The sequence below is a fragment of the Lissotriton vulgaris genome, chromosome 11, assembly GCF_964263255.1.
Source record: "Lissotriton vulgaris chromosome 11, aLisVul1.2, whole genome shotgun sequence".
NCBI classification, from domain to species: domain Eukaryota; kingdom Metazoa; phylum Chordata; class Amphibia; order Caudata; family Salamandridae; genus Lissotriton; species Lissotriton vulgaris.
Genome location: NC_141699.1, coordinates 315826579 through 315850103, shown reverse-complemented (window position 1 = coordinate 315850103; position 23525 = coordinate 315826579).

Genomic DNA, 23525 nt, shown 5'->3' with positions numbered 1-23525 from the left:
AAAACAGGAAACAGAAAGGGAGCAAACTCCTGACCTCTTAACCGGGTCGCCCCATCGCATTGTGGTCAATGCAGTTCGTACACCTCAGGATACAATTCATGGGTATAACACCGAGTTGGTGCAAGCAGGTGCTAGTATATGTTGTCTCTAGACGCAAGACATGGCTCGCGTTTCTGGATAATATCCGTCATCAGAAGAGATAAATCTGGGGTGTTTAAGAGGCTGCAAACAATCCAGGCTTCGTTGCCTCTCGGGCATGGAGGTGCATCTCCTACGGCTCGTCAGCCAGGAGGCTCGAGGGAGCCCCAAAAACAGGAAACAGAAAGGGAGCACACTCCTGACCTCTTAACCGGGTCGCCCCATCGCATTGTGGTCAATGCAGTTCGTACACCTCAGGATACAATTCATGGGTATAACACCGAGTTGGTGCAAGCAGGTGCTAGTATATGTTGTCTCTAGACGCGAGACATGGCTCGCGTTTCTGGATAATATCCGTCATCAGTAGAGATAAATCCGGGGTGGTTAAGAGGCTGCAAACAATCCAGGCTTCGTTGCCTCTCGGGCGTGGAGGTGCATCTCCTACGGCTCGTCAGCCAGGAGGCTCGAGGGAGCCCCAAAAACAGGAAACAGAAAGGGAGCACACTCCTGACCTCTTAACCGGGTCGCAGCATCGCATTGTGGTCAATGCAGTTCGTACACCTCAGGATACAATTCATGGGTATAACACTGAGTTGGTGCAAGCAGGTGCTAGTATATGTTGTCTCTAGACGCGAGACATGGCTCGCGTTTCTGGATAATATCCGTCATCAGTAGAGATAAATCCGGGGGGGTTAAGAGGCTGCAAACAATCCAGGCTTCGTTGCCTCTCGGGCGTGGAGGTGCATCTCCTACGGCTCGCCAGCCAGGAGGCTCGAGGGAGCCCCAAAAACAGGAAACAGAAAGGGAGCACACTCCTGACCTCTTAACCGGGTCGCCCCATCGCATTGTGGTCAATGCAGTTCGTACACCTCAGGATACAATTCATGGGTATAACACCGAGTTGGTGCAAGCAGGTGCTAGTATATGTTGTCTCTAGATGCGAGACATGGCTCGCGTTTCTGGATAATATCCGTCATCAGTAGAGATAAATCCGGGGTGGTAAAGAGGCTGCAAACAATCCAGGCTTCGTTGCCTCTCGGGCGTGGAGGTGCATCTCCTACGGCTCGTCAGCCAGGAGGCTCGAGGGAGCCCCAAAAACAGGAAACAGAAAGGGAGCACACTCCTGACCTCTTAACCGGGTCGCCCTATCGCATTGTGGTCAATGCAGTTCGTACACCTCAGGATACAATTCATGGGTATAACACCGAGTTGGTGCAAGCAGGTGCTAGTATATGTTGTCTCTAGACGCGAGACATGGCTCGCGTTTCTGGATAATATCCGTCATCAGTAGAGATAAATCCGGGGTGGTTAAGAGGCTGCAAACAATCCAGGCTTCGTTGCCTCTCGGGCGTGGAGGTGCATCTCCTACGGCTCGTCAGCCAGGAGGCTCGAGGGAGCCCCAAAAACAGGAAACAGAAAGGGAGCACACTCCTGACCTCTTAACCGGGTCGCCCCATCGCATTGTGGTCAATGCAGTTCGTACACCTCAGGATACAATTCATGGGTATAACACCGAGTTGGTGCAAGCAGGTGCTAGTATATGTTGTCTCTAGACGCGAGACATGGCTCGCGTTTCTGGATAATATCCGTCATCAGTAGAGATAAATCCGGGTGGTTAAGAGGCTGCAAACAATCCAGGCTTCGTTGCCTCTCGGGCGCGGAGGTGCATCTCCTACGGCTCGTCAGCCAGGAGGCTCGAGGGAGCCCCAAAAACAGGAAACAGAAAGGGTGCAAACTCCTGACCTCTTAACCGGGTCGCAGCATCGCATTGTGGTCAATGCAGTTCGTACACCTCAGGATACAATTCATGGGTATAACACTGAGTTGGTGCAAGCAGGTGCTAGTATATGTTGTCTCTAGACGCGAGACATGGCTCGCGTTTCTGGATAATATCCGTCATCAGTAGAGATAAATCCGGGGGGGTTAAGAGGCTGCAAACAATCCAGGCTTCGTTGCCTCTCGGGCGTGGAGGTGCATCTCCTACGGCTCGCCAGCCAGGAGGCTCGAGGGAGCCCCAAAAACAGGAAACAGAAAGGGAGCACACTCCTGACCTCTTAACCGGGTCGCCCCATCGCATTGTGGTCAATGCAGTTCGTACACCTCAGGATACAATTCATGGGTATAACACCGAGTTGGTGCAAGCAGGTGCTAGTATATGTTGTCTCTAGATGCGAGACATGGCTCGCGTTTCTGGATAATATCCGTCATCAGTAGAGATAAATCCGGGGTGGTAAAGAGGCTGCAAACAATCCAGGCTTCGTTGCCTCTCGGGCGTGGAGGTGCATCTCCTACGGCTCGTCAGCCAGGAGGCTCGAGGGAGCCCCAAAAACAGGAAACAGAAAGGGAGCACACTCCTGACCTCTTAACCGGGTCGCCCTATCGCATTGTGGTCAATGCAGTTCGTACACCTCAGGATACAATTCATGGGTATAACACCGAGTTGGTGCAAGCAGGTGCTAGTATATGTTGTCTCTAGACGCGAGACATGGCTCGCGTTTCTGGATAATATCCGTCATCAGTAGAGATAAATCCGGGGTGGTTAAGAGGCTGCAAACAATCCAGGCTTCGTTGCCTCTCGGGCGTGGAGGTGCATCTCCTACGGCTCGTCAGCCAGGAGGCTCGAGGGAGCCCCAAAAACAGGAAACAGAAAGGGAGCACACTCCTGACCTCTTAACCGGGTCGCCCCATCGCATTGTGGTCAATGCAGTTCGTACACCTCAGGATACAATTCATGGGTATAACACCGAGTTGGTGCAAGCAGGTGCTAGTATATGTTGTCTCTAGACGCGAGACATGGCTCGCGTTTCTGGATAATATCCGTCATCAGTAGAGATAAATCCGGGTGGTTAAGAGGCTGCAAACAATCCAGGCTTCGTTGCCTCTCGGGCGCGGAGGTGCATCTCCTACGGCTCGTCAGCCAGGAGGCTCGAGGGAGCCCCAAAAACAGGAAACAGAAAGGGTGCAAACTCCTGACCTCTTAACCGGGTCGCCCCATCGCATTGTGGTCAATGCAGTTCGTACACCTCAGGATACAATTCATGGGTATAACACCGAGTTGGTGCAAGCAGGTGCTAGTATATGTTGTCTCTAGACGCAAGACATGGCTCGCGTTTCTGGATAATATCCGTCATCAGAAGAGATAAATCTGGGGTGTCTAAGAGGCTGCAAACAATCCAGGCTTCGTTGCCTCTCGGGCGTGGAGGTGCATCTCCTACGGCTCGTCAGCCAGGAGGCTCGAGGGAGCCCCAAAAACAGGAAACAGAAAGGGAGCACACTCCTGACCTCTTAACCGGGTCGCCCCATCGCATTGTGGTCAATGCAGTTCGTACACCTCAGGATACAATTCATGGGTATAACACCGAGTTGGTGCAAGCAGGTGCTAGTATATGTTGTCTCTAGACGCGAGACATGGCTCGCGTTTCTGGATAATATCCGTCATCAGTAGAGATAAATCCGGGGTGGTTAAGAGGCTGCAAACAATCCAGGCTTCGTTGCCTCTCGGGCGTGGAGGTGCATCTCCTACGGCTCGTCAGCCAGGAGGCTCGAGGGAGCCCCAAAAACAGGAAACAGAAAGGGAGCACACTCCTGACCTCTTAACCGGGTCGCCCCATCGCATTGTGGTCAATGCAGTTCGTACACCTCAGGATACAATTCATGGGTATAACACCGAGTTGGTGCAAGCAGGTGCTAGTATATGTTGTCTCTAGACGCGAGACATGGCTAGCGTTTCTGGATAATATCCGTCATCAGTAGAGATAAATCCGGGGTGGTTAAGAGGCTGCAAACAATCCAGGCTTCGTTGCCTCTCGGGCGTGGAGGTGCATCTCCTACGGCTCGTCAGCCAGGAGGCTCGAGGGAGCCCCAAAAACAGGAAACAGAAAGGGAGCACACTCCTGACCTCTTAACCGGGTCGCCCCATCGCATTGTGGTCAATGCAGTTCGTACACCTCAGGATACAATTCATGGGTATAGCACCGAGTTGGTGCAAGCAGGTGCTAGTATATGTTGTCTCTAGACGCGAGACATGGCTCGCGTTTCTGGATAATATCCGTCATCAGTAGAGATAAATCCGGGGTGGTTAAGAGGCTGCAAACAATCCAGGCTTCGTTGCCTCTCGGGCGTGGAGGTGCATCTCCTACGGCTCGTCAGCCAGGAGGCTCGAGGGAGCCCCAAAAACAGGAAACAGAAAGGGAGCACACTCCTGACCTCTTAACCGGGTCGCCCCATCGCATTGTGGTCAATGCAGTTCGTACACCTCAGGATACAATTCATGGGTATAACACCGAGTTGGTGCAAGCAGGTGCTAGTATATGTTGTCTCTAGACGCGAGACATGGCTCGCGTTTCTGGATAATATCCGTCATCAGTAGAGATAAATCCGGGGTGGTAAAGAGGCTGCAAACAATCCAGGCTTCGTTGCCTCTCGGGCGTGGAGGTGCATCTCCTACGGCTCGTCAGCCAGGAGGCTCGAGGGAGCCCCAAAAACAGGAAACAGAAAGGGAGCACACTCCTGACCTCTTAACCGGGTCGCCCCATCGCATTGTGGTCAATGCAGTTCGTACACCTCAGCATACAATTCATGGGTATAACACCGAGTTGGTGCAAGCAGGTGCTAGTATATGTTGTCTCAAGACGCGAGACATGGCTCGCGTTTCTGGATAATATCCGTCATCAGTAGAGATAAATCCGGGGTGGTTAAGAGGCTGCAAACAATCCAGGCTTCGTTGCCTCTCGGGCGTGGAGGTGCATCTCCTACGGCTCGTCAGCCAGGAGGCTCGAGGGAGCCCCAAAAACAGGAAACAGAAAGGGAGCACACTCCTGACCTCTTAACCGGGTCGCCCTATCGCATTGTGGTCAATGCAGTTCGTACACCTCAGGATAAGATTCATGGGTATAACACCGAGTTGGTGCAAGCAGGTGCTAGTATATGTTGTCTCTAGACGCGAGACATGGCTCGCATTTCTGGATAATATCCGTCATCAGTAGAGATAAATCCGGGGTGGTTAAGAGGCTGCAAACAATCCAAGCTTCGTTGCCTCTCGGGCGTGGAGGTGCATCTCCTACGGCTCGTCAGCCAGGAGGCTCGAGGGAGCCCCAAAAACAGGAAACAGAAAGGGAGCACACTCCTGACCTCTTAACCGGGTCGCCCCATCGCATTGTGGTCAATGCAGTTCGTACACCTCAGGATAAGATTCATGGGTATAACACCGAGTTGGTGCAAGCAGGTGCTAGTATATGTTGTCTCTAGACGCGAGACATGGCTCGCGTTTCTGGATAATATCCGTCATCAGTAGAGATAAATCCGGGGTGGTTAAGAGGCTGCAAACAATCCAAGCTTCGTTGCCTCTCGGGCGTGGAGGTGCATCTCCTACGGCTCGTCAGCCAGGAGGCTTGAGGGAGCCCCAAAAACAGGAAACAGAAAGGGAGCACACTCCTGACCTCTTAACCGGGTCGCCCCATCGCATTGTGGTCAATGCAGTTCGTACACCTCAGGATACAATTCATGGGTATAACACCGAGTTGGTACAAGCAGGTGCTAGTATATGTTGTCTCTAGACGCGAGACATGGCTCGCGTTTCTGGATAATATCCGTCATCAGTAGAGATAAATACGGTGTGGTTAAGAGGCTGCAAACAATCCAGGCTTCGTTGCCTTTCCGGCGTAGAGGTGCATCTCCTACGGCTCATCAGCCAAGAGGCTCGATGGAGCCCCAAAAACAGGAAACAGAAAGGAAGCACACTCCTGACCTCTTAACCGGGTCGCCCCATCGCATTGTGGTCAATGCAGTTCGTACACCTCAGGATACAATTCATGGGTATAACACCGAGTTGGTGCAAGCAGGTGCTAGTATATGTTGTCTCTAGACGCGAGACATGGCTCGCGTTTCTGGATAATATCCGTCATCAGTAGAGATAAATCCGGGGTGGTTAAGAGGCTGCAAACAATCCATGCTTCATTGCCTCTCGGGCATGGAGGTGCATCTCCTACGGCTCGTCAGCCAGGAGGCTCGAGGGAGCCCCAAAAACAGGAAACAGAAAGGGAGCACACTCCTGACCTCTTAACCGGGTCGCCCCATCGCATTGTGGTCAATGCAGTTCGTACACCTCAGGATACAATTCATGGGTATAACACCGAGTTGGTGCAAGCAGGTGCTAGTATATGTTGTCTCTAGACGCGAGACATGGCTCGCATTTCTGGATAATATCCGTCATCAGTAGAGATAAATCCGGGGTGGTTAAGAGGCTGCAAACAATCCAAGCTTCGTTGCCTCTCGGGCGTGGAGGTGCATCTCCTACGGCTCGTCAGCCAGGAGGCTCGAGGGAGCCCCAAAAACAGGAAACAGAAAGGGAGCACACTCCTGACCTCTTAACCGGGTCGCCCCATCGCATTGTGGTCAATGCAGTTCGTACACCTCAGGATACAATTCATGGGTATAACACCGAGTTGGTGCAAGCAGGTGCTAGTATATGTTGTCTCTAGACGCGAGACATGGCTCGCGTTTCTGGATAATATCCGTCATCAGTAGAGATAAATACGGTGTGGTTAAGAGGCTGCAAACAATCCAGGCTTCGTTGCCTTTCCGGCGTGGAGGTGCATCTCCTACGGCTCATCAGCCAAGAGGCTCGATGGAGCCCCAAAAACAGGAAACAGAAAGGGAGCACACTCCTGACCTCTTAACCGGGTCGCCCCATCGCATTGTGGTCAATGCAGTTCGTACACCTCAGGATACAATTCATGGGTATAACACCGAGTTGGTGCAAGCAGGTGCTAGTATATGTTGTCTCTAGACGCGAGACATGGCTCGCGTTTCTGGATAATATCCGTCATCAGTAGAGATAAATCCGGGGTGGTTAAGAGGCTGCAAACAATCCAGGCTTCGTTGCCTCTCGGGCGTGGAGGTGCATCTTCTACGGCTCGTCAGCCAGGAGGCTCGAGGGAGCCCCAAAAACAGGAAACAGAAAGGGAGCACACTCCTGACCTCTTAACCGGGTCGCCCCATCGCATTGTGGTCAATGCAGTTCGTACACCTCAGGATACAATTCATGGGTATAACACCGAGTTGGTGCAAGCAGGTGCTAGTATATGTTGTCTCTAGACGCGAGACATGGCTCGCGTTTCTGGATAATATCCGTCATCAGTAGAGATAAATACGGTGTGGTTAAGAGGCTGCAAACAATCCAGGCTTCGTTGCCTTTCCGGCGTGGAGGTGCATCTCCTACGGCTCATCAGCCAAGAGGCTCGATGGAGCCCCAAAAACAGGAAACAGAAAGGGAGCACACTCCTGACCTCTTAACCGGGTCGCCCCATCGCATTGTGGTCAATGCAGTTCGTACACCTCAGGATACAATTCATGGGTATAACACCGAGTTGGTGCAAGCAGGTGCTAGTATATGTTGTCTCTAGACGCGAGACATGGCTCGCGTTTCTGGATAATATCCGTCATCAGTAGAGATAAATCCGGGGTGGTTAAGAGGCTGCAAACAATCCAGGCTTCGTTGCCTCTCGGGCGTGGAGGTGCATCTCCTACGGCTCGTCAGCCAGGAGGCTCGAGGGAGCCCCAAAAACAGGAAACAGAAAGGGAGCACACTCCTGACCTCTTAACCGGGTCGCCCCATCGCATTGTGGTCAATGCAGTTCGTACACCTCAGGATACAATTCATGGGTATAACACCGAGTTGGTGCAAGCAGGTGCTAGTATATGTTGTCTCTAGACGCGAGACATGGCTCGCGTTTCTGGATAATATCCGTCATCAGTAGAGATAAATACGGTGTGGTTAAGAGGCTGCAAACAATCCAGGCTTCGTTGCCTTTCCGGCGTGGAGGTGCATCTCCTACGGCTCATCAGCCAAGAGGCTCGATGGAGCCCCAAAAACAGGAAACAGAAAGGGAGCACACTCCTGACCTCTTAACCGGGTCGCCCCATCGCATTGTGGTCAATGCAGTTCGTACACCTCAGGATACAATTCATGGGTATAACACCGAGTTGGTGCAAGCAGGTGCTAGTATATGTTGTCTCTAGACGCGAGACATGGCTAGCGTTTCTGGATAATATCCGTCATCAGTAGAGATAAATCCGGGGTGGTTAAGAGGCTGCAAACAATCCAGGCTTCGTTGCCTCTCGGGCGTGGAGGTGCATCTCCTACGGCTCGTCAGCCAGGAGGCTCGAGGGAGCCCCAAAAACAGGAAACAGAAAGGGAGCACACTCCTGACCTCTTAACCGGGTCGCCCCATCGCATTGTGGTCAATGCAGTTCGTACACCTCAGGATACAATTCATGGGTATAACACCGAGTTGGTGCAAGCAGGTGCTAGTATATGTTGTCTCTAGACGCGAGACATGGCTCGCGTTTCTGGATAATATCCGTCATCAGTAGAGATAAATCCGGGGTGGTTAAGAGGCTGCAAACAATCCAGGCTTCGTTGCCTCTCGGGCGTGGAGGTGCATCTCCTACGGCTCGTCAGCCAGGAGGCTCGAGGGAGCCCCAAAAACAGGAAACAGAAAGGGAGCACACTCCTGACCTCTTAACCGGGTCGCCCCATCGCATTGTGGTCAATGCAGTTCGTACACCTCAGGATACAATTCATGGGTATAACACCGAGTTGGTGCAAGCAGGTGCTAGTATATGTTGTCTCTAGACGCGAGACATGGCTCGCGTTTCTGGATAATATCCGTCATCAGTAGAGATAAATCCGGGGTGGTAAAGAGGCTGCAAACAATCCAGGCTTCGTTGCCTCTCGGGCGTGGAGGTGCATCTCCTACGGCTCGTCAGCCAGGAGGCTCGAGGGAGCCCCAAAAACAGGAAACAGAAAGGGAGCACACTCCTGACCTCTTAACCGGGTCGCCCCATCGCATTGTGGTCAATGCAGTTCGTACACCTCAGCATACAATTCATGGGTATAACACCGAGTTGGTGCAAGCAGGTGCTAGTATATGTTGTCTCAAGACGCGAGACATGGCTCGCGTTTCTGGATAATATCCGTCATCAGTAGAGATAAATCCGGGGTGGTTAAGAGGCTGCAAACAATCCAGGCTTCGTTGCCTCTCGGGCGTGGAGGTGCATCTCCTACGGCTCGTCAGCCAGGAGGCTCGAGGGAGCCCCAAAAAAAGGAAACAGAAAGGGAGCACACTCCTGACCTCTTAGCCGGGTCGCCCCATCGCATTGTGGTCAATGCAGTTCGTACACCTCAGGATAAGATTCATGGGTATAACACCGAGTTGGTGCAAGCAGGTGCTAGTATATGTTGTCTCTAGACGCGAGACATGGCTCGCATTTCTGGATAATATCCGTCATCAGTAGAGATAAATCCGGGGTGGTTATGAGGCTGCAAACAATCCAAGCTTCGTTGCCTCTCGGGCGTGGAGGTGCATCTCCTACGGCTCGTCAGCCAGGAGGCTCGAGGGAGCCCCAAAAACAGGAAACAGAAAGGGAGCACACTCCTGACCTCTTAACCGGGTCGCCCCATCGCATTGTGGTCAATGCAGTTCGTACACCTCAGGATACAATTCATGGGTATAACACCGAGTTGGTGCAAGCAGGTGCTAGTATATGTTGTCTCTAGACGCGAGACATGGCTCGCGTTTCTGGATAATATCCGTCATCAGTAGAGATAAATACGGTGTGGTTAAGAGGCTGCAAACAATCCAGGCTTCGTTGCCTTTCCGGCGTGGAGGTGCATCTCCTACGGCTCATCAGCCAAGAGGCTCGATGGAGCCCCAAAAACAGGAAACAGAAAGGGAGCACACTCCTGACCTCTTAACCGGGTCGCCCCATCGCATTGTGGTCAATGCAGTTCGTACACCTCAGGATACAATTCATGGGTATAACACCGAGTTGGTGCAAGCAGGTGCTAGTATATGTTGTCTCTAGACGCGAGACATGGCTCGCGTTTCTGGATAATATCCGTCATCAGTAGAGATAAATCCGGGGTGGTTAAGAGGCTGCAAACAATCCAGGCTTCGTTGCCTCTCGGGCGTGGAGGTGCATCTCCTACGGCTCGTCAGCCAGGAGGCTCGAGGGAGCCCCAAAAACAGGAAACAGAAAGGGAGCACACTCCTGACCTCTTAACCGGGTCGCCCCATCGCATTGTGGTCAATGCAGTTCGTACACCTCAGGATACAATTCATGGGTATAACACCGAGTTGGTGCAAGCAGGTGCTAGTATATGTTGTCTCTAGACGCGAGACATGGCTCGCGTTTCTGGATAATATCCGTCATCAGTAAAGATAAATCCGGGGTGGTTAAGAGGCTGCAAACAATCCAGGCTTCGTTGCCTCTCGGGCGTGGAGGTGCATCTCCTACGGCTCGTCAGCCAGGAGGCTCGAGGGAGCCCCAAAAACAGGAAACAGAAAGGGAGCACACTCCTGACCTCTTAACCGGGTCGCCCCATCGCATTGTGGTCAATGCAGTTCGTACACCTCAGGATACAATTCATGGGTATAACACCGAGTTGGTGCAAGCAGGTGCTAGTATATGTTGTCTCTAGACGCGAGACATGGCTCGCGTTTCTGGATAATATCCGTCATCAGTAGAGATAAATCCGGGGTGGTAAAGAGGCTGCAAACAATCCAGGCTTCGTTGCCTCTCGGGCGTGGAGGTGCATCTCCTACGGCTCGTCAGCCAGGAGGCTCGAGGGAGCCCCAAAAACAGGAAACAGAAAGGGAGCACACTCCTGACCTCTTAACCGGGTCGCCCCATCGCATTGTGGTCAATGCAGTTCGTACACCTCAGCATACAATTCATGGGTATAACACCGAGTTGGTGCAAGCAGGTGCTAGTATATGTTGTCTCAAGACGCGAGACATGGCTCGCGTTTCTGGATAATATCCGTCATCAGTAGAGATAAATCCGGGGTGGTTAAGAGGCTGCAAACAATCCAGGCTTCGTTGCCTCTCGGGCGTGGAGGTGCATCTCCTACGGCTCGTCAGCCAGGAGGCTCGAGGGAGCCCCAAAAACAGGAAACAGAAAGGGAGCACACTCCTGACCTCTTAACCGGGTCGCCCTATCGCATTGTGGTCAATGCAGTTCGTACACCTCAGGATAAGATTCATGGGTATAACACCGAGTTGGTGCAAGCAGGTGCTAGTATATGTTGTCTCTAGACGCGAGACATGGCTCGCGTTTCTGGATAATATCCGTCATCAGTAGAGATAAATCCGGGGTGGTTAAGAGGCTGCAAACAATCCAAGCTTCGTTGCCTCTCGGGCGTGGAGGTGCATCTCCTACGGCTCGTCAGCCAGGAGGCTTGAGGGAGCCCCAAAAACAGGAAACAGAAAGGGAGCACACTCCTGACCTCTTAACCGGGTCGCCCCATCGCATTGTGGTCAATGCAGTTCGTACACCTCAGGATACAATTCATGGGTATAACACCGAGTTGGTACAAGCAGGTGCTAGTATATGTTGTCTCTAGACGCGAGACATGGCTCGCGTTTCTGGATAATATCCGTCATCAGTAGAGATAAATACGGTGTGGTTAAGAGGCTGCAAACAATCCAGGCTTCGTTGCCTTTCCGGCGTAGAGGTGCATCTCCTACGGCTCATCAGCCAAGAGGCTCGATGGAGCCCCAAAAACAGGAAACAGAAAGGAAGCACACTCCTGACCTCTTAACCGGGTCGCCCCATCGCATTGTGGTCAATGCAGTTCGTACACCTCAGGATACAATTCATGGGTATAACACCGAGTTGGTGCAAGCAGGTGCTAGTATATGTTGTCTCTAGACGCGAGACATGGCTCGCGTTTCTGGATAATATCCGTCATCAGTAGAGATAAATCCGGGGTGGTTAAGAGGCTGCAAACAATCCATGCTTCATTGCCTCTCGGGCATGGAGGTGCATCTCCTACGGCTCGTCAGCCAGGAGGCTCGAGGGAGCCCCAAAAACAGGAAACAGAAAGGGAGCACACTCCTGACCTCTTAACCGGGTCGCCCCATCGCATTGTGGTCAATGCAGTTCGTACACCTCAGGATACAATTCATGGGTATAACACCGAGTTGGTGCAAGCAGGTGCTAGTATATGTTGTCTCTAGACGCGAGACATGGCTCGCGTTTCTGGATAATATCCGTCATCAGTAGAGATAAATCCGGGGTGGTTAAGAGGCTGCAAACAATCCAGGCTTCGTTGCCTCTCGGGCGTGGAGGTGCATCTCCTACGGCTCGTCAGCCAGGAGGCTCGAGGGAGCCCCAAAAACAGGAAACAGAAAGGGAGCACACTCCTGACCTCTTAACCGGGTCGCCCCATCGCATTGTGGTCAATGCAGTTCGTACACCTCAGGATACAATTCATGGGTATAACACCGAGTTGGTGCAAGCAGGTGCTAGTATATGTTGTCTCTAGACGCGAGACATGGCTCGCGTTTCTGGATAATATCCGTCATCAGTAGAGATAAATCCGGGGTGGTTAAGAGGCTGCAAACAATCCAGGCTTCGTTGCCTCTCGGGCGTGGAGGTGCATCTCCTACGGCTCGTCAGCCAGGAGGCTCGAGGGAGCCCCAAAAACAGGAAACAGAAAGGGAGCACACTCCTGACCTCTTAACCGGGTCGCCCCATCGCATTGTGGTCAATGCAGTTCGTACACCTCAGGATACAATTCATGGGTATAACACCGAGTTGGTGTAAGCAGGAGCTAGTATATGTTGTCTCTAGACGCGAGACATGGCTCGCGTTTCTGGATAATATCCGTCATCAGTAGAGATAAATCCGGGGTGGTTAAGAGGCTCCAAACAATCCAGGCTTCGTTGCCTCTCGGGCGTGGAGGTGCATCTCCTACGGCTCGTCAGCCAGGAGGCTCGAGGGAGCCCCAAAAACAGGAAACAGAAAGGGAGCACACTCCTGACCTCTTAACCGGGTCGCCCCATCGCATTGTGGTCAATGCAGTTCGTACACCTCAGGATACAATTCATGGGTATAACACCGAGTTGGTGCAAGCAGGTGCTAGTATATGTTGTCTCTAGACGCGAGACATGGCTCGCGTTTCTGGATAATATCCGTCATCAGTAGAGATAAATCCGGGGTGGTTAAGAGGCTGCAAACAATCCAGGCTTCGTTGCCTCTCGGGCGTGGAGGTGCATCTCCTACGGCTCGTCAGCCAGGAGGCTCGAGGGAGCCCCAAAAACAGGAAACAGAAAGGGAGCACACTCCTGACCTCTTAACCGGGTCGCCCCATCGCATTGTGGTCAATGCAGTTCGTACACCTCAGGATACAATTCATGGGTATAACACCGAGTTGGTGCAAGCAGGTGCTAGTATATGTTGTCTCTAGACGCGAGAGATGGCTCGCGTTTCTGGATAATATCCGTCATCAGTAGAGATAAATCCGGGGTGGTTAAGAGGCTCCAAACAATCCAGGCTTCGTTGCCTCTCGGGCGTGGAGGTGCATCTCCTACGGCTCGTCAGCCAGGAGGCTCGAGGGAGCCCCAAAAACAGGAAACAGAAAGGGAGCACACTCCTGACCTCTTAACCGGGTCGCCCCATCGCATTGTGGTCAATGCAGTTCGTACACCTCAGGATACAATTCATGGGTATAACACCGAGTTGGTGCAAGCAGGTGCTAGTATATGTTGTCTCTAGACGCGAGACATGGCTCGCGTTTCTGGATAATATCCGTCATCAGTAGAGATAAATCCGGGGTGGTTAAGAGGCTGCAAACAATCCAGGCTTCATTGCCTCTCGGGCGTGGAGGTGCATCTCCTACGGCTCGTCAGCCAGGAGGCTCGAGGGAGCCCCAAAAACAGGAAACAGAAAGGGAGCACACTCCTGACCTCTTAACCGGGTCGCCCCATCGCATTGTGGTCAATGCAGTTCGTACACCTCAGGATACAATTCATGGGTATAACACCGAGTTGGTGCAAGCAGGTGCTAGTATATGTTGTCTCTAGACGCGAGACATGGCTCGCGTTTCTGGATAATATCCGTCATCAGTAGAGATAAATACGGTGTGGTTAAGAGGCTGCAAACAATCCAGGCTTCGTTGCCTTTCCGGCGTGGAGGTGCATCTCCTACGGCTCATCAGCCAAGAGGCTCGATGGAGCCCCAAAAACAGGAAACAGAAAGGGAGCACACTCCTGACCTCTTAACCGGGTCGCCCCATCGCATTGTGGTCAATGCAGTTCGTACACCTCAGGATACAATTCATGGGTATAACACCGAGTTGGTGCAAGCAGGTGCTAGTATATGTTGTCTCTAGACGCGAGACATGGCTCGCGTTTCTGGATAATATCCGTCATCAGTAGAGATAAATCCGGGGTGGTTAAGAGGCTGCAAACAATCCAGGCTTCGTTGCCTCTCGGGCGTGGAGGTGCATCTCCTACGGCTCGTCAGCCAGGAGGCTCGAGGGAGCCCCAAAAACAGGAAACAGAAAGGGAGCACACTCCTGACCTCTTAACCGGGTCGCCCCATCGCATTGTGGTCAATGCAGTTCGTACACCTCAGGATACAATTCATGGGTATAACACCGAGTTGGTGCAAGCAGGTGCTAGTATATGTTGTCTCTAGACGCGAGACATGGCTCGCGTTTCTGGATAATATCCGTCATCAGTAGAGATAAATCCGGGGTGGTTAAGAGGCTGCAAACAATCCAGGCTTCGTTGCCTCTCGGGCGAGGAGGTGCATCTCCTACGGCTCGTCAGCCAGGAGGCTCGAGGGAGCCCCAAAAACAGGAAACAGAAAGGGAGCACACTCCTGACCTCTTAACCGGGTCGCCCCATCGCATTGTGGTCAATGCAGTTCGTACACCTCAGGATACAATTCATGGGTATAACACCGAGTTGGTGCAAGCAGGTGCTAGTATATGTTGTCTCTAGACGCGAGACATGGCTCGCGTTTCTGGATAATATCCGTCATCAGTAGAGATAAATCCGGGGTGGTAAAGAGGCTGCAAACAATCCAGGCTTCGTTGCCTCTCGGGCGTGGAGGTGCATCTCCTACGGCTCGTCAGCCAGGAGGCTCGAGGGAGCCCCAAAAACAGGAAACAGAAAGGGAGCACACTCCTGACCTCTTAACCGGGTCGCCCCATCGCATTGTGGTCAATGCAGTTCGTACACCTCAGCATACAATTCATGGGTATAACACCGAGTTGGTGCAAGCAGGTGCTAGTATATGTTGTCTCAAGACGCGAGACATGGCTCGCGTTTCTGGATAATATCCGTCATCAGTAGAGATAAATCCGGGGTGGTTAAGAGGCTGCAAACAATCCAGGCTTCGTTGCCTCTCGGGCGTGGAGGTGCATCTCCTACGGCTCGTCAGCCAGGAGGCTCGAGGGAGCCCAAAAAACAGGAAACAGAAAAGGAGCACACTCCTGACCTCTTAACCGGGTCGCCCTATCGCATTGTGGTCAATGCAGTTCGTACACCTCAGGATAAGATTCATGGGTATAACACCGAGTTGGTGCAAGCAGGTGCTAGTATATGTTGTCTCTAGACGCGAGACATGGCTCGCGTTTCTGGATAATATCCGTCATCAGTAGAGATAAATCCGGGGTGGTTAAGAGGCTGCAAACAATCCAGGCTTCGTTGCCTCTCGGGCGTGGAGGTGCATCTCCTACGGCTCGTCAGCCAGGAGGCTCGAGGGAGCCCCAAAAACAGGAAACAGAAAGGGAGCACACTCCTGACCTCTTAACCGGGTCGCCCCATCGCATTGTGGTCAATGCAGTTCGTACACCTCAGGATACAATTCATGGGTATAACACCGAGTTGGTGCAAGCAGGTGCTAGTATATGTTGCCTCTAGACGCGAGACATGGCTCGCGTTTCTGGATAATATCCGTCATCAGTAGAGATAAATCCGGGGTGGTTAAGAGGCTGCAAACAATCCAGGCTTCGTTGCCTCTCGGGCGCGGAGGTGCATCTCCTACGGCTCGTCAGCCAGGAGGCTCGAGGGAGCCCCAAAAACAGGAAACAGAAAGGGAGCACACTCCTGACCTCTTAACCGGGTCGCCCCATCGCATTGTGGTCAATGCAGTTCGCACACCTCAGGATACAATTCATGGGTATAACACCGAGTTGGTGCAAGCAGGTGCTAGTATATGTTGTCTCTAGACGCGAGACATGGCTCGCGTTTCTGGATAATATCCGTCATCAGAAGAGATAAATCTGGGGTGGTTAAGAGGCTGCAAACAATCCAGGCTTCGTTGCCTCTCAGGCATGGAGGTGCATCTCCTACGGCTCGTCAGCCAGGAGGCTCGAGGGAGCCCCAAAAACAGGAAACAGAAAGGGAGCACACTCCTGACCTCTTAACCGGGTCGCCCCATCGCATTGTGGTCAATGCAGTTCGTACACTTCAGGATACAATTCATGGGTATAACACCGAGTTGGTGCAAGCAGGTGCTAGTATATGTTGTCTCTAGACGCGAGACATGGCTCGCGTTTCTGGATAATATCCGTCATCAGTAGAGATAAATCCGGGGTGGTTAAGAGGCTGCAAACAATCCAGGCTTTGTTGCCTCTCGGGCGTGGAGGTGCATCTCCTACGGCTCGTCAGCCAGGAGGCTCGAGGGAGCCCCAAAAACAGGAAACAGAAAGGGAGCACACTCCTGACCTCTTAACCGGGTCGCCCCATCGCATTGTGGTCAATGCAGTTCGTACACCTCAGGATACAATTCATGGGTATAACACCGAGTTGGTGCAAGCCGGTGCTAGTATATGTTGTCTCTAGACGCGAGACATGGCTCGCGTTTCTGGATAATATCCGTCATCAGTAGAGATAAATCCGGGGTGGTTAAGAGGCTGCAAACAATCCAGGCTTCGTTGCCTCTCGGGCGTGGAGGTGCATCTCCTACGGCTCGTCAGCCAGGAGGCTCGAGGGAGCCCCAAAAAAAGGAAACAGAAAGGGAGCACACTCCTGACCTCTTAGCCGGGTCGCCCCATCGCATTGTGGTCAATGCAGTTCGTACACCTCAGGATACAATTCATGGGTATAACACCGAGTTGGTGCAAGCAGGTGCTAGTATATGTTGTCTCTAGACGCGAGACATGGCTCGCGTTTCTGGATAATATCCGTCATCAGTAGAGATAAATCCGGGGTGGTTAAGAGGCTCCAAACAATCCAGGCTTCGTTGCCTCTCGGGCGTGGAGGTGCATCTCCTACGGCTCGTCAGCCAGGAGGCTCGAGGGAGCCCCAAAAACAGGAAACAGAAAGGGAGCACACTCCTGACCTCTTAACCGGGTCGCCCCATCGCATTGTGGTCAATGCAGTTCGTACACCTCAGGATACAATTCATGGGTATAACACCGAGTTGGTGCAAGCAGGTGCTAGTATATGTTGTCTCTAGACGCGAGACATGGCTCGCGTTTCTGGATAATATCCGTCATCAGTAGAGATAAATCCGGGGTGGTTAAGAGGCTGCAAACAATCCAGGCTTCGTTGCCTCTCGGGCGTGGAGGTGCATCTCCTACGGCTCGTCAGCCAGGAGGCTCGAGGGAGCCCCAAAAACAAGAAACAGAAAGGGAGCACACTCCTGACCTCTTAACCGGGTCGCCCCATCGCATTGTGGTCAATGCAGTTCGTACACCTCAGGATACAATTCATGGGTATAACACCGAGTTGGTGCAAGCAGGTGCTAGTATATGTTGTCTCTAGACGCGAGACATGGCTCGCGTTTCTGGATAATATCCGTCATCAGTAGAGATAAATCCGGGGTGGTTAAGAGGCTGCAAACAATCCAGGCTTCGTTGCCTCTTGGGCGCGGAGGTGCATCTCCTACGGCTCGTCAGCCAGGAGGCTCGAGGGAGCCCCAAAAACAGGAAACAGAAAGGGAGCACACTCCTGACCTCTTAACCGGGTCGCCCCATCGCATTGTGGTCAATGCAGTTCGTACACCTCAGGATACAATTCATGGGTATAACACCGAGTAGGTGCAAGCAGGTGCTAGTATATGTTGTCTCTAGACGCGAGACATGGCTCGCGTTTCTGGATAATATCCGTCATCAGAAGAGATAAATCTGGGGTGGTTAAGAGGCTGCAAACAATCCAGGCTTCGTTGCCTCTCGGGCATGGAGGTGCATCTCCTACGGCTCGTCAGCCAGGAGGCTCGAGGGAGCCCCAAAAACAGGAAACAGAAAGGGAGCACACTCCTGACCTCTTAACCGGGTCGCCCCATCGCATTGTGGTCAATGCAGTTCGTACACCTCAGGATACAATTCATGGGTATAACACCGAGTTGGTGCAAGCAGGTGCTAGTATATGTTGTCTCTAGACGCGAGACATGGCTCGCGTTTCTGGATAATATCCGTCATCAGTAGAGATAAATCCGGGGTGGTTAAGAGGCTGCAAACAATCCAGGCTTCGTTGCCTCTCGGGCGTGGAGGTGCATCTCCTACGGCTCGTCAGCCAGGAGGCTCGAGGGAGCCCCAAAAACAGGATACAGAAAGGGAGCACACTCCTGACCTCTAAACCGGGTCGCCCCATCGCATTGTGGTCAATGCAGTTCGTACACCTCAGGATACAATTCATGGGTATAACACCGAGTTGGTGCAAGCAGGTGCTAGTATATGTTGTCTCTAGACGCGAGACATGGCTCGCGTTTCTGGATAATATCCGTCATCAGTAGAGATAAATCCGGGGTGGTTAAGAGGCTGCAAACAATCCAGGCTTCTTTGCCTCTCGGGCGTGGAGGTGCATCTCCTACGGCTCGTCAGCCAGGAGGCTCGAGGGAGCCCCAAAAACAGGAAACAGAAAGGGAGCACACTCCTGACCTCTTAACCGGGTTGCCCCATCGCATTGTGGTCAATGCAGTTCGTACACCTCAGGATACAATTCATGGGTATAGCACCGAGTTGGTGCAAGCAGGTGCTAGTATATGTTGTCTCTAGACGTGAGACATGGCTCGCGTTTCTGGATAATATCCGTCATCAGTAGAGATAAATCCGGGGTGGTTAAGAGGCTCCAAACAATCCAGGCTTCGTTGCCTCTCGGGCGTGGAGGTGCATCTCCTACGGCTCGTCAGCCAGGAGGCTCGAGGGAGCCCCAAAAACAGGAAACAGAAAGGGAGCACACTCCTGACCTCTTAACCGGGTCGCCCCATCGCATTGTGGTCAATGCAGTTCGTACACCTCAGGATACAATTCATGGGTATAACACCGAGTTGGTGCAAGCAGGTGCTAGTATATGTTGTCTCTAGACGCGAGACATGGCTCGCGTTTCTGGATAATATCCGTCATCAGTAGAGATAAATCCGGGGTGGTTAAGAGGCTGCAAACAATCCAGGCTTCGTTGCCTCTCGGGCGTGGAGGTGCATCTCCTACGGCTCGTCAGCCAGGAGGCTCGAGGGAGCCCCAAAAACAGGAAACAGAAAGGGAGCACACTCCTGACCTCTTAACCGGGTCGCCCCATCGCATTGTGGTCAATGCAGTTCGTACACCTCAGGATACAATTCATGGGTATAACACCGAGTTGGTGCAAGCAGGTGCTAGTATATGTTGTATCTAGACGCGAGACATGGCTCGCGTTTCTGGATAATATCCGTCATCAGTAGAGATAAATCCGGGGTGGTTAAGAGGCTGCAAACAATCCAGGCTTCGTTGCCTCTCGGGCGTGGAGGTGCATCTCCTACAGCTCGTCAGCCAGGAGGCTCGAGGGAGCCCCAAAAACAGGAAACAGAAAGGGAGCACACTCCTGACCTCTTAACCGGGTCGCCCCATCGCATTGTGGTCAATGCAGTTCGTACATCTCAGGATACAATTCATGGGTATAACACCGAGTTGGTGCAAGCAGGTGCTAGTATATGTTGTCTCTAGACGCAAGACATGGCTCGCGTTTCTGGATAATATCCGTCATCAGTAGAGATAAATCTGGGGTGGTTAAGAGGCTGCAAACAATCCAGGCTTCGTTGCCTCTCGGGCGTGGAGGTGCATCTCCTACGGCTCGTCAGCCAGGACGCTCGAGGGAGCCCCAAAAACAGGAAACAGAAAGGGAGCACACTCCTGACCTCTTAACCGGGTCGCCCCATCGCATTGTGGTCAATGCAGTTCGTACACCTCAGGATACAATTCATGGGTATAACACCGAGTTGGTGCAAGCAGGTGCTAGTATATGTTATCTCTAGACGCGAGACATGGCTCGCGTTTCTGGATTATATCCGTCATCAGTAGAGATAAATCCGGGGTGGTTAAGAGGCTGCAAACAATCCAGGCTTCGTTGCCTCTCGGGCGTGGAGGTGCATCTCCTACGGCTCGTCAGCCAGGAGGCTCGAGGGAGCCCCAAAAACAGGAAACAGAAAGGGAGCACACTCCTGACCTCTTACCCGGGTCGCCCCATCGCATTGTGGTCAATGCAGTTCGTACACCTCAGGATACAATTCATGGGTATAACACCGAGTTGGTGCAAGCAGGTGCTAGTATATGTTGTCTCTAGACGCGAGACATGGCTCGCGTTTCTGGATAATATCCGTCATCAGTAGAGATAAATAAGGGGTGGTTAAGAGGCTGCAAACAATCCAGGCTTCGTTGCCTCTCGGGCGTGGAGGTGCATCTCCTACGGCTCGTCAGCCAGGAGGCTCGAGGGAGCCCCAAAAACAGGAAACAGAAAGGGAGCACACTCCTGACCTCTTAACCGGGTCGCCCCATCGCATTGTGGTCAATGCAGTTCGTACACCTCAGGATACAATTCATGGGTATAACACCGAGTTGGTGCAAGCAGGTGCTAGTATATGTTGTCTCTAGACGCGAGACATGGCTCGCGTTTCTGGATAATATCCGTCATCAGTAGAGATAAATCCGGGGTGGTAAAGAGGCTGCAAACAATCCAGGCTTCGTTGCCTCTCGGGCGTGGAGGTGCATCTCCTACGGCTCGTCAGCCAGGAGGCTCGAGGGAGCCCCAAAAACAGGAAACAGAAAGGGAGCACACTCCTGACCTCTTAACCGGGTCGCCCCATCGCATTGTGGTCAATGCAGTTCGTACACCTCAGCATACAATTCATGGGTATAACACCGAGTTGGTGCAAGCAGGTGCTAGTATATGTTGTCTCAAGACGCGAGACATGGCTCGCGTTTCTGGATAATATCCGTCATCAGTAGAGATAAATCCGGGGTGGTTAAGAGGCTGCAAACAATCCAGGCTTCGTTGCCTCTCGGGCGTGGAGGTGCATCTCCTACGGCTCGTCAGCCAGGAGGCTCGAGGGAGCCCCAAAAACAGGAAACAGAAAGGGAGCACACTCCTGACCTCTTAACCGGGTCGCCCTATCGCATTGTGGTCAATGCAGTTCGTACACCTCAGGATAAGATTCATGGGTATAACACCGAGTTGGTGCAAGCAGGTGCTAGTATATGTTGTCTCTAGACGCGAGACATGGCTCGCGTTTCTGGATAATATCCGTCATCAGTAGAGATAAATCCGGGGTGGTTAAGAGGCTGCAAACAATCAAAGCTTCGTTGCCTCTCGGGCGTGGAGGTGCATCTCCTACGGCTCGTCAGCCAGGAGGCTTGAGGGAGCCCCAAAAACAGGAAACAGAAAGGGAGCACACTCCTGACCTCTTAACCGGGTCGCCCCATCGCATTGTGGTCAATGCAGTTCGTACACCTCAGGATACAATTCATGGGTATAACACCGAGTTGGTACAAGCAGGTGCTAGTATATGTTGTCTCTAGACGCGAGACATGGCTCGCGTTTCTGGATAATATCCGTCATCAGTAGAGATAAATACGGTGTGGTTAAGAGGCTGCAAACAATCCAGGCTTCGTTGCCTTTCCGGCGTAGAGGTGCATCTCCTACGGCTCATCAGCCAAGAGGCTCGATGGAGCCCCAAAAACAGGAAACAGAAAGGAAGCACACTCCTGACCTCTTAACCGGGTCGCCCCATCGCATTGTGGTCAATGCAGTTCGTACACCTCAGGATACAATTCATGGGTATAACACCGAGTTGGTGCAAGCAGGTGCTAGTATATGTTGTCTCTAGACGCGAGACATGGCTCGCGTTTCTGGATAATATCCGTCATCAGTAGAGATAAATCCGGGGTGGTTAAGAGGCTGCAAACAATCCATGCTTCATTGCCTCTCGGGCATGGAGGTGCATCTCCTACGGCTCGTCAGCCAGGAGGCTCGAGGGAGCCCCAAAAACAGGAAACAGAAAGGGAGCACACTCCTGACCTCTTAACCGGGTCGCCCCATCGCATTGTGGTCAATGCAGTTCGTACACCTCAGGATACAATTCATGGGTATAACACCGAGTTGGTGCAAGCAGGTGCTAGTATATGTTGTCTCTAGACGCGAGACATGGCTCGCGTTTCTGGATAATATCCGTCATCAGTAGAGATAAATCCGGGGTGGTTAAGAGGCTGCAAACAATCCAGGCTTCGTTGCCTCTCGGGCGTGGAGGTGCATCTCCTACGGCTCGTCAGCCAGGAGGCTCGAGGGAGCCCCAAAAACAGGAAACAGAAAGGGAGCACACTCCTGACCTCTTAACCGGGTCGCCCCATCGCATTGTGGTCAATGCAGTTCGTACACCTCAGGATACAATTCATGGGTATAACACCGAGTTGGTGCAAGCAGGTGCTAGTATATGTTGTCTCTAGACGCGAGACATGGCTCGCGTTTCTGGATAATATCCGTCATCAGTAGAGATAAATCCGGGGTGGTTAAGAGGCTGCAAACAATCCAGGCTTCGTTGCCTCTCGGGCGTGGAGGTGCATCTCCTACGGCTCGTCAGCCAGGAGGCTCGAGGGAGCCCCAAAAACAGGAAACAGAAAGGGAGCACACTCCTGACCTCTTAACCGGGTCGCCCCATCGCATTGTGGTCAATGCAGTTCGTACACCTCAGGATACAATTCATGGGTATAACACCGAGTTGGTGTAAGCAGGAGCTAGTATATGTTGTCTCTAGACGCGAGACATGGCTCGCGTTTCTGGATAATATCCGTCATCAGTAGAGATAAATCCGGGGTGGTTAAGAGGCTCCAAACAATCCAGGCTTCGTTGCCTCTCGGGCGTGGAGGTGCATCTCCTACGGCTCGTCAGCCAGGAGGCTCGAGGGAGCCCCAAAAACAGGAAACAGAAAGGGAGCACACTCCTGACCTCTTAACCGGGTCGCCCCATCGCATTGTGGTCAATGCAGTTCGTACACCTCAGGATACAATTCATGGGTATAACACCGAGTTGGTGCAAGCAGGTGCTAGTATATGTTGTCTCTAGACGCGAGACATGGCTCGCGTTTCTGGATAATATCCGTCATCAGTAGAGATAAATCCGGGGTGGTTAAGAGGCTGCAAACAATCCAGGCTTCGTTGCCTCTCGGGCGTGGAGGTGCATCTCCTACGGCTCGTCAGCCAGGAGGCTCGAGGGAGCCCCAAAAACAGGAAACAGAAAGGGAGCACACTCCTGACCTCTTAACCGGGTCGCCCCATCACATTGTGGTCAATGCAGTTCGTACACCTCAGGATACAATTCATGGGTATAACACCGAGTTGG